The 17003-nt window shown below is 40.2% G+C and overlaps 2 non-coding genes across 2 annotated transcripts; one reads left to right on the top strand and one right to left on the bottom strand.

The window, feature by feature from the left end:
- Nucleotides 1-309: 309 nt before the first annotated feature.
- LOC130942592 (small nucleolar RNA R71) lies at nucleotides 310-413 on the bottom strand. The gene has a single exon (XR_009071159.1). It is a non-coding gene; the product is annotated as a small nucleolar RNA R71 (small nucleolar RNA).
- A 14938-nt stretch (nucleotides 414-15351) lies between these two features.
- On the top strand, nucleotides 15352-15459 carry LOC130943019 (small nucleolar RNA R71). The gene has a single exon (XR_009071558.1). It is a non-coding gene; the product is annotated as a small nucleolar RNA R71 (small nucleolar RNA).
- The last annotated feature ends 1544 nt before the right edge of the window (nucleotides 15460-17003 follow it).

Below are 17003 nucleotides of genomic sequence, written 5' to 3'. Positions count from 1 at the left end.
ATTCCTGCCATTGGAGCCAATAACTTTGAGCTGAAACCTCAGCTAGTTGCTTTAATGCAACAAAACTGCAAGTTTTATGGACTTCCATCTGAAGATTCTTATCAGTTTTTAACTGAGTTCTTGCAGATCTGTGAGACTGTAAAGACGAATGGAGTTGATCCTGAAGTCTACAGACTCATGCTTTTCCCTTTTGCTGTAAGAGACAGAGCTAGAGTATGGTTGGATTCACAACCCAAGGATAGCCTGGACTCATGGGATAAGCTGGTCACTGCCTTCTTGGATAAATTCTTTCCTCCTCAAAAGCTGAGCAAGCTGAGAGTGGATGTTCAAACCTTCAAACAAAAAGATGGTGAATCCCTCTATGAAGCTTGGGAAAGATACAAGCAGCTGACCAAAAGATGCCCATCTGACATGTTTTCAGAATGGACCATATTAGATATATTCTATTATGGTCTCTCTGAATTTTCGAAAATGTCATTGGACCATTCTGCAGGTGGATCTATTCACCTGAAGAAAACGCCTGAAGAGGCTCAAGAACTCATTGACATGGTTGCAAATAACCAGTTCATGTACACTTCTGAGAGGAATTCCGTGAACAATGGGGTGCCTCAAAAGAAAGGAGTTCTTGAAATTGATACTCTGAATGCCATATTGGCTCAGAACAAAGTGTTGACTCAACAGGTCAATATGATCTCTCAAAATCTGAATGGATTGCAACATGCATCCAACAGTACTAGAGAGGCAGCTTCTGAAGAAGCTTATGATCCTGAGAACCCTGCCATGGCAGAGGTTAATTACATGGGTGAACCTTATGGAAACACCTATAACTCATCATGGAGAAATCATCCAAATTTCTCATGGAAGGATCAACAAAAACCTCAACAAGGCTTTAACAATGGTGGACGTAATAGGCTGGGCAATAGCAAGCCATATCCATCATCTTCTCAACAACAGACAGAGAATTCTGAACAAAATAATTCTAATTTAGCTAATATAGTCTCTGATCTGTCAAAAGCCACTTTCAGTTTCATGAGTGAAACAAGATCCTCCATTAGAAATCTGGAGGCACAAGTGGGCCAGCTGAGTAAGAAAGTTATTGAAACTCCTCCCAGTATTCTCCCAAGCAATACAGAAGAAAATCCAAAAGGAGAGTGCAAGGCCATTGACATAGTCAATATGGCCGAATGCACAAGGGAGGAGGAGGACGAAAATCCTAGTGAGAAAGACCTCCTGGGACATCCCTCAAGCAAGAAGGAGTTTCCTATTAAGGATCCAAAGGAATCTGAGGCTCATACAGAGACCATAGAGATTCCATTTAATCTCCTTCTGCCATTCATGAGCTCTGAAGACTATTCATCCTCTGAAGAGGATGAAGATGTAACTGGAGAGCAAGTTGCTCAATATTTAGGAGCTATCATGAAGCTGAATGCCAAGTTGTTTGGTAATGAGACTTGGGAAAGTGAACCTCCCTTGCTCATTAATGAACTGGATACTTGGATTCAGAAAATTCTACCTCAAAAGAAACAAGATCCTGGCAAGTTCTTAATACCCTGTACCATAGGCACCATGATCTTTGAAAAAGCTCTGTGTGATCTGGGGTCAGGGATAAATCTAATGCCACTCTCTGTAATGGAGAAGCTGGGGATCATTGAGGTACAACCTGCCTTGTTCTCATTACAATTGGCAGACAAATCCATGAGACAAGCTTATGGAATAGTAGAGGACGTGCTAGTAAAGGTTGAAGGCCTTTACATCCCTGCTGATTTCATAATCTTAGACACTAGGAAGGAAGAGGATGATTGCATCATCCTTGGAAGACCTTTCCTAGCCACAGCAGGAGCTGTGATAGATGTCAACAGAGGAGAATTAGTCCTTCAATTGAATGGGGAATACCTTGTGTTTAAAACACAAAGCCATTCCTCTGTGACAGAAGAGAGTAAGCATGAAGAGCTTCTCTCAGTTCAGAGTCAAGAAGAGCCTCCACAGTCAAACTCTAAGTTTGGTGTTGTGAGGGCACAACCAAACTCTAAGTTTGGTGTTCAAACTCCATATCCAAACTCTAAGTTTGGTGTTGGGACCACACTTAAATTGACCTGATCACCTTGTGGCTCCATGAGAGCCACTGTCAAGCTATTGACATTAAAGAAGCGCTTGTTGGGAGGCAACCCAATTTTATTTATCTAATTTTATTCTATTTTGTTTCTTTGTTATTTTTGTGTTTAATTAGGTACATGATCATGAGGAGTCACGAAAAAAAATAAAAAAAATTAAAAACAGAGTCAAAAACAAAAGAAAAAATTTTTCATCCTGGAGGTAGCACAGACTGGCGTTCAACGCCAGTAAGGTGCATCTGGCCGGCGTTCAACGCCAGAACAGAGCACCATTCTGGCACTGAACGCCAGAAACAAGCAACATCCTGGCACTGAACGCCAGGAATGTGCCTAGAGGAGACAAACTGGCGCTGAACGCCAGAAACAAGCATGAAACTGGCGTTCAACGCCAGAAACATGCATTACATGGGCGTTGAACGCCCAGAACAAGCACCAATGGGCGTTTGAACGCCAGAATGATGTATGAAGGCATTTTACATGCCTATATGGTGCAGGGATGGAATTCCTTGACACCTCAGGATCTGTGAACCTCACAGGATCCCCACCTACCTCGCCCTCTCTCTCTCCATTCATGGTCATCCCTTCTATTTTTCATTCACCACTCACTCTTACCCACAAACCCCACTCACCTTCAAAATTCAAACTTCTCCTCCCCACCCAATCCCACCCATATAGCCGATTCCATCTCCCCTCACTCTCCATTTTCTTCTTCTTCTTCTTCTTCTCTTCTTTCTTCTCTTGCTCGAGGGCGAGCAATATTTTAAGTTTGGTGTGGTAAAAGCATAGCTTTTTTTGCTTTTCCATTACCATTAATGGCACCTAAAGCCAGAGAAACCTCAAAGAAAAGACAAGAAGCTTCCACCTCTGAGTCATGGGAGATGGAAAGACTAAAAATATAAGCCGTCATAGCTCAGTGGTAGAACATGTGGCTGCAAATCAAGAGATCCCTGAGATACCTCAGGGGATAAGTTGTCCTCCACACAAATATGGGAAGCAACTAAGGGGAGGAACACAAAAATTACTAGGAATCATTCAACAGAAGCAAGGAAGAGACATAGAGGAGCTCAAAGAGCACCATTGGTTCTTCAAAAAGGCGCCACCCTCACTCAGGTGGATTCATTCCTTGATTCTTTATTTCTTTCTGTTTTCGGTTTTTAGTATTATGTTTATCTATGTTTTGTGTCTTTATTTCATGATCATTAGTATGTAACCATGCCTTAAAGCTATGAATAAAATCCATTAATCCTTCACCTCTCTTAAATGAAAAATGTTTTAATTCAAAAGAACAAGAAGTACATAAATTTCGAAAATAGCTCTTGAATTTAGTTTAATTATATTGATGTGGTGACAATAATTTTTGTTTTCTGAATGAAAGCTTAAACAGTGCATATGTCTTTTGATCTTGTTGTTTATGAATGTTAAAATTGTTGGCTCTTGAAAGAATGATGAACAAGGAGAAATGTTATTGATGATCTGAAAAAAATCATGAAATTGATTCTTGAAGCAAGAAAAAGCAGTGAAAAAGAAAAAAGCATTCGGAAAAAAAAAATGGCTAAAAAGAGTATATAGAAAAAGAAGGAGCAGTAGAAAAAGCCAATAGCCCTTAAAACCAAAAGGCAAGGGTAAAAAGGATCCAAGGCTTTGAGCATCAATGGATAGGAGGGCCCAAGGAAATAAAATCCAGGCCTAAGCGGCTAAATCAAGCTGTCCCTAACCATGTGCTTGTGTCATGAAGGTCCAAGTGAAAAGCTTGAGACTAAGTGGTTAAAGTCGTGATCCAAGGCAAAAGAGTGTGCTTAAGAGCTCTGGACACCTCTAACTGGGGACTTTAGCAAAGCTAAGTCACAATCTGAAAAGGTTCACCCAGTTATGTGTCTGTGGCATTTATGTATCCGGTGGTAATACTGGAAAACAAAGTGCTTAGGGCCACGGCCAAGACTCATAAGTAGCGGTGTTCAAAAATCAACATGCTTAACTAGGAAAGTCAATAACACTATCCGAAATTCTAAGTTCCTAGAGAAGCCAATCATTCTAAACTTTAAAGGAAAAAGTGAGATGCCAAAACTGTTCAGAAGCAAAAAGCTACAAGTCCCGCTCATTTAATTATAATTAATATTCATTGATATTTCTGAATTTATACTATATTCTCTTCTTTTTATCCTGTTTGATTTTCAGTTGCTTGGGGACAAGCAACAATTTAAGTTTGGTGTTGTGATGAGCGGATAATTTATACGCTTTTTGGCATTGTTTTTAGATAGTTTTTAGTAAGTTCAAGCTACTTTTAGGGATGTTTTCATTAGTTTTTATGTTAAATTCACATTTCTGGACTTTACTATGAGTTTGTGTGTTTTTCTGTGATTTCAGGTAATTTCTGGCTGAAATTGAGGGACTTGAGCAAAACTCTGAAAAAGGCTGACAAAAAGGACTGCTGATGCTGTTGGAATCTGACATCCCTACACTCGAAATGGATTTTCTGGAGCTACAGAACTCCAAATGGCGCGCTCTCAACGGCGTTGGAAAGTAGACATCCAGGGCTTTCCAGCAATATATAATAGTCCATACTTTATTCGAAGAATGACGACGTAACTTGGCGTTGAACGCCAAGTTCATGCTGCTGTCTGGAGTTAAACGCCAGAAAAACGTCATGATCCGGAGTTGAACGCCCAAAACACGTCATAACTCGAAGTTCAACTCCAAGAGAAGTCTCAGCTCGTGGATTGATCAAGCTCAGCCCAAACATACACCAAGTGGGCCCCGGAAGTGGATTTATGCATCAATTACTTACTCATGTAAACCCTAGGAGCTAGTTTATTATAAATAGGATGATTTACTAATGTATTAGACATCTTTTGACCACTTTAAGTCTTTAATCATTCGGTCACTTGATCATGGAGAGGGCTGGCCATTCGGCCATGCCTGAACCTTTTGCTTATGTATTTTCAACGGTGGAGTTTCTGCACACCATAGATTAAGGGTGTGGAGCTCTGCTGTACCTCAAGTATTAATGCAGTTCTATTTTCTTTTATTCAAATCTCTCTTATTCTTATTCCAAGATATTCATTCGTACCCAAGAACATGATGAATGTGATGAGTAAATAACCCTCATCATCATTCTCACCTATGAACGCGTGCCTGACAACCACCTCCGTTCTACATGCAACAGAGCTTGAATGTGTATCTCTTAGATTCCCCAACAGAATCTTCGTGGTATAAGCTAGATAGATGGCGGCATTTATGAGGATCCGGAAAGTCTCACCTTGTCTGTGGTATTCCGAGTAGGATCCTGGGAATCCGGAAAGTCTAACCTTGTCTGTGGTATTCCGAGTAGGATTCCGGTAATGAATGACTGTGACGTGCTTCAGACTTGCAAGTGCTGGGCGTTAGTGACAAACGCAAAAGAATCAAGGGATTCTATTCCAGTATGAGTAAGAACCAACCAGTGATTAGCCGTGCTGTGACAGAGTGCGTGAGCGTAGTTTTCACTGCGAGGATGGGATGTAGCCATCAACCATGGGTGATGCCTCCAGACGATTAGCCATGCGAGTGACAGCCGCAGAGGACCATTTTCCCGAGAGGATTGAAAGTAGCCACCGTTGATGGTGAACCCCTATACACAGCTTACCATGGAAAGGAGTAAGAAGAATTGAGTTGAAGCAGTAGGAGAGCAGGCGTCCTTGAGCCATACAGCATCTTCATATACTTAACTGAAATTCCTACCAATAAATCTGCATAAGTATTCTATCCCTTTTATTATTTTTTCTTATTATTAATTTTTGAACCCCATAACTGTTTAATCCGCCTAACTGAGATTTACAAGGTGACCATAGCTTGCTTCATACCAACAATCTCTGTGGGATCGACCCTTACTCACGTAAGGTTTATTACTTGGACGACCCAGTACACTTGCTGGTTAGTTGAACAGAGTTGTGAATTCAACTGGTGCCCCTTAGAAGCCTTCATCTCAAAATAATTCGAACATGGATCACAATTTCGTCCACCACTTTAATATTCCAAATTTGCTGTTTAATGCTCTTTGAACATCTCAAAACCATTTTCTGCTTGCCTAACTAAGTTAATCCTATCAAACACTATTGTTGCTTGATCCATCAATCCTCGTGGGATCGATCCTTACTCACGTAAGGTATTACTTGGTACGACCCGGTGCACTTGCCGGTTAGTAGTGTGGGTTATAAAATACCGCACCAAGTTTTTGGTGCCGTTGCCGGGGATTGACTGTGATTAACAACTATTGGTTGTTTGATTGCTTAGATTAGGCGTTTTAGTTTTAATTTTATTTTAACTTTTGTTTTATTATTTTCGAAAAAAATAAATAAAAATATTTTTTTCTTATTCTCCGTGAACCCCCTCCCCCTGTTTCGTTTTAACGAATTTTTCCTTTTATTACTTGATTTTCGAAAAAAAAAACAAATATTTTAATTAAATTTTAATACAAAAAAAAAGTATTTCGAAAAATAATTTTTTTATAAATAGCACCAATATTTTTCTTAATTTCTGAAATTAAGTTTGGTGTTATGATTTATGATTTAGTATTTTTGTTTTATTATTTTACACAGATCACCTCACTGGGAATTCTCTGCACTCTGACGTAGAGATTCACATTCTTTCTTATTTTCTGCTTGTTTATGCACAGGAACAGAGACAAAGAACATCTTTTAGACCTTGATCCTGAACCCGAAAGGACTTTCAGGCGGCATTTACAACAAGCAAGGCTTTACAAGGCTACAGAATCCACTATGGATCTGAATAATACTGAGAATGCCAATGGGGCAAACTCGAATGGGAATGAGCATCAAAGGAGAATGCTTGGCTCTTACTCTTCTCCTACTGCAGATCTTTATGGAAAAAGCATCGTGGTGCCTCCTATTGCTGCGAATAACTTTGAGTTGAAGCCTCAACTGGTCACTCTGGCAACAAAACTGCCAGTATCATGGTCTTTCCCGCAAAGACCCAAATCAGTTTATTTCTAGTTTTCTGCAAATTTGTGATACTGTGAAGACAAATGGAGTAAACCCAGATGTGTACAAACTCATGCTCTTTCCGTTTTCTCTGAGGGATGGAGCAAAGCTATGGCTAGATTCCCAACCCAAGGAAAGTCTGGATACTTGGAACAAGGTGGTTACTGAGTTTCTCACAAAATTTTTCCCATCAAAGAAGCTGACTAAGCTTAGGATGGAGGTTTAGACCTTCAGGCAGAAGGATGGTGAGTCTCTGTATGAAGCTTGGGAAAGATACAAGCTACTGACTAGGCAATGCCCTCCGGACATGTTCTCCAAATGGACTCAACTAGACATCTTTTATGAAGGCTTGGGTGAAATGTCTAAGATGTGCCTAGATAATTCTGTAGGAGGTTCATTGCACAAGAAGAAGACACCAGAGGAGACTATTGAGCTTATTGAATTGGTTGCTAGCAACCAATATTTATACTCCTCTAACAGGAATCCTGTGAACTCTGAGGCTCCTCAGAAGAAGGGTGTCATGGAAGTGGAAGCTCTTAATGCTATTCTTGCTCAGAACAAGCTTATGTCTCAGCAAATAAATTTGCTTACTCAACACATGGGTGGCATGCAAGTCTCAGCTATCAACACCCAAAATCCACCTCAAGAGATCTCTTATGACATGGCAGGACATTTAGTGCAAAATGACAACTATGATTATGTTCAATCCTCTTCTGAACAAGTTAATTACATGGGGAGCGGTTCCAGAAATCCCAATAATGACCGCTATTCTCAGATATACAATCAAGGATGGAGAAATCACCCAAATTTTGGGTGGAGAGACCAACCCCAGAGACTTCAGAACTTCAACAATAACTCTCAGGACGGTTTTCAACAGAACAGCTACAATAACCGTCAATCTCAACCTCAGTAGGCTAACTCTAAATCCAAGGAAGATTCTAATTGGGAGATGATGAGGAGTTTTATGCAGGAAACCAGAGCCTCCATTAGAAACTTGGAAGTGCCAATGGGCCAGCTGAGCAAGAAAATACCTGAGAGGTCTACAAGTACATTTCCAAGTGATACAGTGGTAAACCCAAGAGAAGATTGCAAGGTTATTCAATTGAGAAGTGGTAAAACAGCTGGCTCTAAGACAAGGGCCAATGAAGAGCTAGTTGAAAAGAAAGCTCTAGAGGAGAAAAAGGAAGAAGTGGAGCACGCCCCCCTCCCCCCCCCCAAAGCGTGCAGACAACCCATTCCCTGACTCTCTAGACACGTATCCTGCATTGCCAAAGGCTCCTGAATACAAGCCAAAAATTCTATATCCTCAGAGACTTCATAAGGCTTCAAAAGAAAAGCAATTCTCTAAATTTTTAGATGTCTTCAAGAAGCTACAAATCAACATTCCCTTTGCAGAGGCTCTTGAGCAAATGCCTCTCTATGCTAAATTTATGAAAGAATTGTTGACCCATGATGAGCGGATAATTTATACGCTTTTTGGCATTGTTTTTAGGTAGTTTTTAGTAGGATCTAGCTACTTTTAGGGATGTTTTTATTAGTTTTTATGCAAAATTCACATTTCTGGACTTTACTATGAGTTTGTGTATTTTTCTGTGATTTCAGGTATTTTTTGGCTGAAATTGAGGGACCTGAGCAAAAATCTGATTCAGGCTAACAAAGGACTGCTAATGCTGTTGGATTTTGACCTCCCTGCACTCGAAATGAATTTTCTGGAGCTACAAAACTCCAAATGGAGCGCTCTTAACGGCGTTGAAAAGTAGACATCCAGAGCTTTCCAGCAATATATAATGGTTTATACTCTGTTTGAGCTTAGACGACGCAAACTGGCATTCAACGCCAGTTCCAAGCTGCATTCTGGAGTAAAACGCCAGAAACAAGTCACAAAGCAGAGTTAAACACCAAAAACACGTTACAACTTGGTGTTTAACTCCAAGAGAAGCCTCTGCACGTGTAAAGCTCAAGCTCAGCCCAAGCACACACCAAAGTGGGCCCCAAAAGTGGATTTCTGAATTTAGACTTATTTCTGTAAACCCTAGTAACTAGTTGGTGCACAAAATTATGATCATCAATGGCGCCATCAACATGGTACGCTCAATTGAATTCTCAAGTCTTTATCACAACTTCGCACAACTAACCAGCAAGTGCACTGGGTCGTCTAAGTAATAAACCTTACGCGAGTAAGGGTCGATCCCACGGAGATTGTTGGTATGAAGCAAGCTCTGGTCACCTTGTAAATCTTAGTCAGGCATATTCAAATGGTTATGGATGATTTATGAATAAAACATAAAATGAGGATAGAGATACTTATGCAATTCATTGGTGAGAATTTTAGATAAGCGTATGGAGATGCTTTGTCCCTTCCGTCTCTCTGCTTTCCTACTGTCTTCATCCAATCCTTCTTACTCATTTCCATGGCAAGCTGTATGTTAGGCATCACCGTTGTCAGTGGCTACAATCCCGTCCTCTCAGTGAAAATGTTCAACGCACCCTGTCACGGCACGGCTAATCATCTGTCGGTTCTCAATCAGGTTGGAATAGAATCCATTGATTCTTTTGCGTCTTTCACTAACGCCCAACCTTCAGGAGTTTGAAGCTCGTCACAGTCATTCAATCCTTGAATCCTACTCAGAATACCACAGACAAGGTTTAGACCTTCCGGATTCTCTTGAATGCCGCCATCAATTCTAGCTTATACCACGAAGATTCTGATTAAGGAATCCAAGAGATAAACATTCAAGCCTTGTTTGCTTGTAGAACGGAAGTGGTTGTCAGGCACACGTTCATAAGTGAGAATGATGATGAGCGTCACATAATCATCACATTCATCAAGTTCTTGAGCGCAAATGAATATCTTGGAATAAGAACAAGCTGAATTGAATAGAAGAACAATAGTAATTGCATTAATACTCGAGGTACGGCGAGCTCCACACCTTAATCTATGGTGTGTAGAAACTCCACCGTTGAAAATACATAAGAACAAGGTCTAGGCATGGCCGTGAGGCCAGCCCCCAAAGAGGGTTCAATCATAAAAACATGATCAAAAGATTTCTAAGATTGAAAGATGAAAATACAATAGCAAAAGGTCCTATTTGTAGAGAACTAGTAGCCTAGGGTTTACAAAGATGAGTAAATGACATAAAAATCCACTTCCGGGCCCACTTGGTGTGTGCTTGGGCTGAGCATTGAAGCTTTTTTGTGTAGAGACTTCTCTTGGAGTTAAACGCCAGCTTTTGTGCCAGTTTGGGCGTTTAACTCTCATTCTTGTGCCAGTTCCGGCGTTTAACGCCGGGCAGTTTTGAGCTGATTTGGAACGCCGGTTTGGGCCATCAAATCTCGGGCAAAGTATGGACTATTATACATTGCTGGAAATCCCAGGATGTCTAATTTCCAACGCAATTGAGAGGGCGCCAATTAGGCTTCTGTAGCTCCAGAAAATCCACTTCGAGTGCAGGAAGGTCAGAATCCAACAGCATCTACAGTCCTTTTCAGCCTCTGAATCAGATTTTTGTTCAGGTCCCTCAATTTCAGCCAGAAAATACCTGAAATCACAGAAAAACACACAAACTCATAGTAAAGTCCAGAAAAGTGAATTTTAATTAAAAACTAAAAAATATAATAAAAACTAACTAAAACATACTAAAAACAATGCCAAAAAGCGTATAAATTATCCGCTTATCACAACACCAAACTTAAATTGTTGCTTGTCCCCAAGCAACTGAAAATCAAATAAGATAAAAAGAAGAGAATATGCAATGAATTCCAAAAACATCTATGAAGATCAGTATTAATTAGATGAGCGGGGCTTTTAGCTTTTTGCCTCTGAATAGTTTTGGCATCTCACTCTATCCTTTGAAATTCAGAATGATTGGCTTCTATAGGAACTCAGAATCCAGATAGTGTTATTGATTCTCCTAGTTAAGTATGATGATTCTTGAACACAGCTACTTTATGAGTCTTGGCCGTGGCCCAAAGCACTCTGTCTTCCAGTATTACCACCGGATACATACATGCCACAGACACATAATTGGGTGAACCTTTTCAGATTGTGACTCAGCTTTGCTAGAGTCCCCAATTAGAGGTGTCCAGGGTTCTTAAGCACACTCTTTTTGCCTTGGATCACAACTTCATTATTTTTTTTTTCTTTTTTTCTCTTTTTTTTCGTTTTCTCTTTTCTCTTTTTTTTTGAATATTCACTGCTTTTTCTTGCTTCAAGAATCATTTTTATGATTTTTCAGATCCTCAGTAACATGTCTCCTTTTTCATCATTCTTTCAAGAGCCAACATTCATGAACAACAAATTCAAAAGACATATGCACTGTTTAAGCATACATTCAGAAAACAAAAGTATTGCCACCACATCAAAATAATTAATCTGTTATAAAATTCAGAATTCATGCAATTCTTCTCTTTTTCAATTAAGAACATTTTTTTTATTTAAGAAAGGTGATGGATTCATAGGACATTCATAACTTTAAGGCATAGACACTAAGACACTAATGATCATAAGACACAAACATAGATAAACATAAGCATGAAAATTCAAAAAACAAGAAAATAAAGAACAGGTCCACCTTAGTGATGGCAGCTTGTTCTTCCTCTTGAAGATCTTATGGAGTGTTTGAGCTCCTCAATGTCTCTTTCTTGCCTTTGTTGCTCCTCTCTCATGATTCTTTGATCTTCTCTAATTTCATGGAGGAGGATGGAATGTTCTTGGTGCTCCACCCTTAGTTGTCTCATGTTGGAACTCAATTCTCCTACGGAGGTGTTGATTTGCTCCCAATAGTTTTGTGGAGGAAAGTGCATCCCTTGAGGTATCTCAGGGATTTCATGATGAGTAGGATCTCTTGTTTGCTCCATCCTTTTCTTAGTGATGGGCTTGTCCTCATCAATGAGGATGTCTCCCTCTATGTCAATTCTAACTGAATAACAGAGGTGACAAATGAGATGAGGAAAGGCTAACCTTGCCAAGGTAGAGGACTTGTCCGCTACCTTATAAAGTTCTTGGGATATGACCTCATGAACTTCTACTTCCTCTCCAATCATGATGCTATGAATCATGATAGCCCGGTCTATAGTAACTTCGGACCGGTTGCTAGTGGGAATGATTGAGCGTTGGATAAACTCCAACCATCCCCTAGCCACGGGCTTGAGGTAATGCCTTCTCAGTTGAACCGGCTTCCCTCTTGAATCTCTTTTCCATTGAGCGCTCTCTTCACAAATGTCTATGAGGACTTGGTCCAACCTTTGATCAAAGTTGACCCTTCTAGTGTAAGGGTGTTCATCTCCTTGCATCATGGGCAAGTTGAATGCCAATCTTACATTTTCCGGACTAAAATCTAAGTATTTTCCCCGAACCATTGTAAGCCAATTCTTTGGGTCCGGGTTCACACTTTGATCATGATTCTTGGTGATCCATGCATTGGCATAGAACTCTTGAACCATGAAGATTCCGACTTGTTGATTGGGGTTGGTAAGAACTTCCCAACCTCTTCTTCGAATCTCATGTCGGATCTCCGGATATTCACTCTTTTTGAGTTTGAAAGGGATCTCGGGGATCACCTTCTTCATGGCCACAACTTCATAGAAGTGGTCTTGATGCACCTTTGAGATGAATCTCTCCATCTCCCATGACTCGGAGGTGGAAGCTTTTGCCTTCCCTTTCCTCTTTCTAGAGGTTTCTCCGGCTTTAGGTGCCATAAATGGTTATGGAAAAACAAAAAGCAATGCTTTTACCACACCAAACTTAGAAGTTTTGCTCGTCCTCAAGCAAAAGAAGAAAGAAGAGAGTAGAAGAAGAAGAAATAGAGGAGATGGAGGTGGCTTTGTGGTTCGGCCAAGGGGGAGAAGTAGTGTTTAGGATGTGTGAGAATGAAGAGGTGAAGATGGGTTTATATAGGAGTGGAGAGTGGGTGTATGGTTCGGCCATTATGGGTGGGTTTGGGAGGGAAAGTGGTTTGAATTTGAATGGTAAGGTAGGTGTAGGTTTTATGAAGGATGGATGTGAGTGGTGAAGAAAATAGTGGGATTTGATAGGTGAGGGGTTTTTGGGGAAGAGTGGTTGAGGTGATTGGTGAATGGGTGAAGAAGAGAGAGGGTGGTGGGGTAGGTGGGGATCCTGTGGGGTCCACAGATCCTGAGGTATCAAGAAAAATTCATCCCTGCACCAAGTGGCGAGCAAAAATGCTCTTTATGCCAATTTTGGCGTTAAACGCCGGGCTGGTGCCCATTTCTGGCGTTTAACGCCAGCTTCTTGCCCTTTCCTGGCGTTTAACGCCAATCTGGTGCCCCTTTCTGGCGTTAAACACCCAGAATGGTGCCAGACTGGGCGTTAAACGCCCATTTTCTACCCTTACTGGCATTTAAACGCCAGCAAGATCTTCCTCCAGGGTGTGCTGTTTTTCTTTCTATTTTTCATTCTGTGTTTGCTTTTTCAATTGATTTTGTGACTTTCCATGATCATCAACCTACAGAAAACATGAAATAACAAAGGAAAATAGATTAAATATAACATTGGGTTGCCTCCCAACAAGCGCTTCTTTAATGTCAGTAGCTTGACAGAGGGCTCTCATGGAGCCTCACAGATACTCAGAGCAATGTTGGAACCTCCCAACACCAAACTTAGAGTTTGAATGTGGGGGTTCAACACCAAACTTAGAATTTGGTTGTAGCCTCCCAACACCAAACTTAGAGTTTGACTGTGGGGGCTCTGTTTGACTCTGTTTTGAGAGAAGCTCTTCATGCTTCCTCTCCATGGTGACAGAGGGATATCCTTGAGCCTTAAACACAAAGGATTCTTCATTCACTTGAATGATCAATTCTCCTCTGTCCACATCAATCACAGCCTTTGCTGTGGTTAGGAAGGGTCTGCCAAGGATGATGGATTCATCCATGCACTTCCCAGTCTCTAGGACTATGAAATCAGCAAGGATGTAATGGTCTTCAACTTTCACCAAAACATCCTCTACAAGTCCATAAGCTTGTTTTCTTGAATTGTCTGCCATCTCTAGTGAGATTCTTGCAGCTTGCACCTCAAAGATCCCTAGCTTCTCCATTACAGAGAGAGGCATGAGGTTTATACTTGACCCTAAGTCACACAGAGCCTTCTTAAAGATCATGGTGCCTATGGTACAAGGTATTGAAAACTTCCCAGGATCCTGTCTCTTTTGAGGTAATCTCTGCCTAGTCAAGTCATCCAGTTCTTTGGTGAGCAAAGGGGGTTCGTCCTCCCAAGTCTCATTACCAAATAACTTGTCATTTAGCTTCATGATTGCTCCAAGGTACTTAGCAACTTGCTCTTCAGTGACATAGTCATCCTCTTCAGAGGAAGAATACTCATCAGAGCTCATGAATGGCAGAAGTAAATCCAATGGAATCTCTATGGTCTCAGTGTGAGCCTCAGATTCCCATGGTTCCTCATTAGGGAACTCATTGGAGGCCAGTGAACGTCCATCGAGGTCTTCCTCAGTGGCGCTCACTGCCTCTTTCTCCTCTCCAAATTCGGCCATGTTGATGACCTTGCACTCTCCTTTTGGATTCTCTTCTGTATTGCTTGGAAGAGTACTAGGAGGGAGTTCAGTAACTTTCTTACTCAACTGACCCACTTGTGCCTCCAAGTTCCTAATGGAGGACCTTGTTTCAGTCATGAAACTTTGAGTGGTTTTGATTAGATCAGAGACCATGGTTGCTAAGTCAGAGTGGCTCTGCTTAGAATTCTCTGCCTGTTGCTGAGAAGATGATGGAAAAGGCTTGCCATTGCTAAACCTGTTTCTTCCACCATTATTGCTGTTGAAACCTTGTTGAGGTCTCTGTTGATCCTTCCATGAGAGATTTGGATGATTTCTCCATGAAGGATTATAGGTGTTTCCATAGGATTCTCCCTTGTAATTCACTTCTTCCATTGAATGGTTCTCAGAATCATAAGCTTCTTCTTCAGATGAAGCGTCCTTAGTACTGTCTGGTGTAGCTTGCATTCCAGACAGACTTTGAGAGATCATATTGACTTGCTGAGTCAATATTTTGTTCTGAGCCAATATGGCATTCAGAGTATCAATCTCAAGAACTCCTTTCTTCTGATTCGTCCCATTGTTCACAGGATTCTTTTCAGAAGTGTACATGAATTGATTATTTGCAACCATTTCAATGAGTTCTTGAGCTTCTGTAGGCGTCTTCTTCAGATGAAGAGATCCTCCAGCAGAACTATCCAATGACATCTTGGACAGTTCAGACAGACCATCATAGAAGATACCTATGATGCTCCATTCAGAAAGCATGTCAGAAGGACACTTTTTGATCAATTGTTTGTATCTTTCCCAAGCTTCATAGAGGGATTCACCTTCCTTCTGTCTGAAGGTTTGGACTTCCACTCTAAGCTTACTCAATTTTTGAGGTGGAAAGAACTTTGCCAAGAAGGCATTGACTAGCTTTTCCCAAGAGTTCAGGCTTTCTTTAGGTTGTGAGTCCAACCATATCCTAGCTCTGTCTCTTACAGCAAAAGGGAATAGCATAAGTCTGTAGACTTCAGGGTCAACCCCATTGGTCTTGACAGTGTCACAGATTTGCAAGAATTCAGCTAAAAACTGATGAGGATCTTCCAATGAAAGTCCATGGAACTTGCAATTCTGTTGCATTAGAGAAACTAATTGAGGCTTAAGCTTAAAGTTGTTTACTCCAATGGCAGGGATAGAGATGCTTCTCCCATAGAAGTCGAGAGTAGGTGCAGTAAAGTCACCCAGCACCTTCCTTGCATTGTTGGCATTGTTATTATTTTCGGCTGCCATGGGTTCTTCTTCTTTGAAGATTTCTGTTAGGTCCTCTACAGAGAGTTGTGCCTTAGCTTCTCTTAGCTTTCGCTTCAAGGTCCTTTCAGGTTCAGGGTCAGCCTCAACAAGAATGCTTTTGTCTTTGCTCCTGCTCATATGAAAGAGAAGAGAACAAGAAAATATGGAATCCTCTATGTCACAGTATAGAGATTTCTTGAGGTGTCAGAGGAAAAGAAAAATGGAAGGAAGAGGTAGAAAATTCGAACTTATCAAGGAAAGATGGAGTTCGAATTGTGCATTGAGGAGTAGTGTTAGTCCATAAATAGAAGGATGTGAGAAGAGGGGAAGAAATTTTTGAAAATAAATTAAAATGATTTTAAAAACATTTTGAAAAAAATACTAATTGATTTTCGAAGACTTAAGAGTGGAAAAAGAAATCAAGTGATTTTTGAAAAAGATTTTGAAATTAGAAATTAAAAAGATATTATTGAAAACTATTTTGAAAAAGATGTGATTAAAAAAATATGATTTAAAAGTCATGGTTTTAAAAAGATATGATTGAGAAGATATGATTTGAAAAATAATTTAAAAAGATTTGATTTTGAAAATTAATGACTTGGCTAACAAGAAAAGATATGATTCAAACATTAAACCTTTCTCAACAGAAAAGGTAACATACTTGAAATGTTGAATCAAATCATTAATTGATAGCAAGTATTTTTGAAAATGGAAAGAAATTGATTTTGAAAACATATGATTGAAAAGATTTGATTTGAAAAAGATTTGATTTGAAAAAGATTTGATTTTGAAAAATCATGAAAACTTGAAAAAAAATTGGATTAAAAACAAAATCTTCCCTCTTGTGCCATCCTGGCGTTAAACGCCCAGAATGGTATCCATTTTGGCGTTTAACGCCCAAAGCTCTACCCTTTTGGGCGTTAAACGCCCAGCCAGGCACCCTGGCTGGCGTTTAAACGCCAGTTTTCCTTCCTCACTGGGCGTTTTGAACGCCCAGCTTTTTCTGTGTAATTCCTCTGCTGAATGTTCTGAATCTTCAATTCTCTGTATTATTGACTTGAAAATACACAAATTAAAATTTTTTTTTTGAATTTTAATAATGAGGAATAATCAAAATGCAACTAAAATCAAATAAACAA

The sequence above is a fragment of the Arachis stenosperma genome, chromosome 7 (assembly GCF_014773155.1).
Source record: "Arachis stenosperma cultivar V10309 chromosome 7, arast.V10309.gnm1.PFL2, whole genome shotgun sequence".
Taxonomy (NCBI): Eukaryota; Viridiplantae; Streptophyta; class Magnoliopsida; order Fabales; family Fabaceae; genus Arachis; species Arachis stenosperma.
This window is presented reverse-complemented; position numbering and strand designations above follow the sequence as displayed.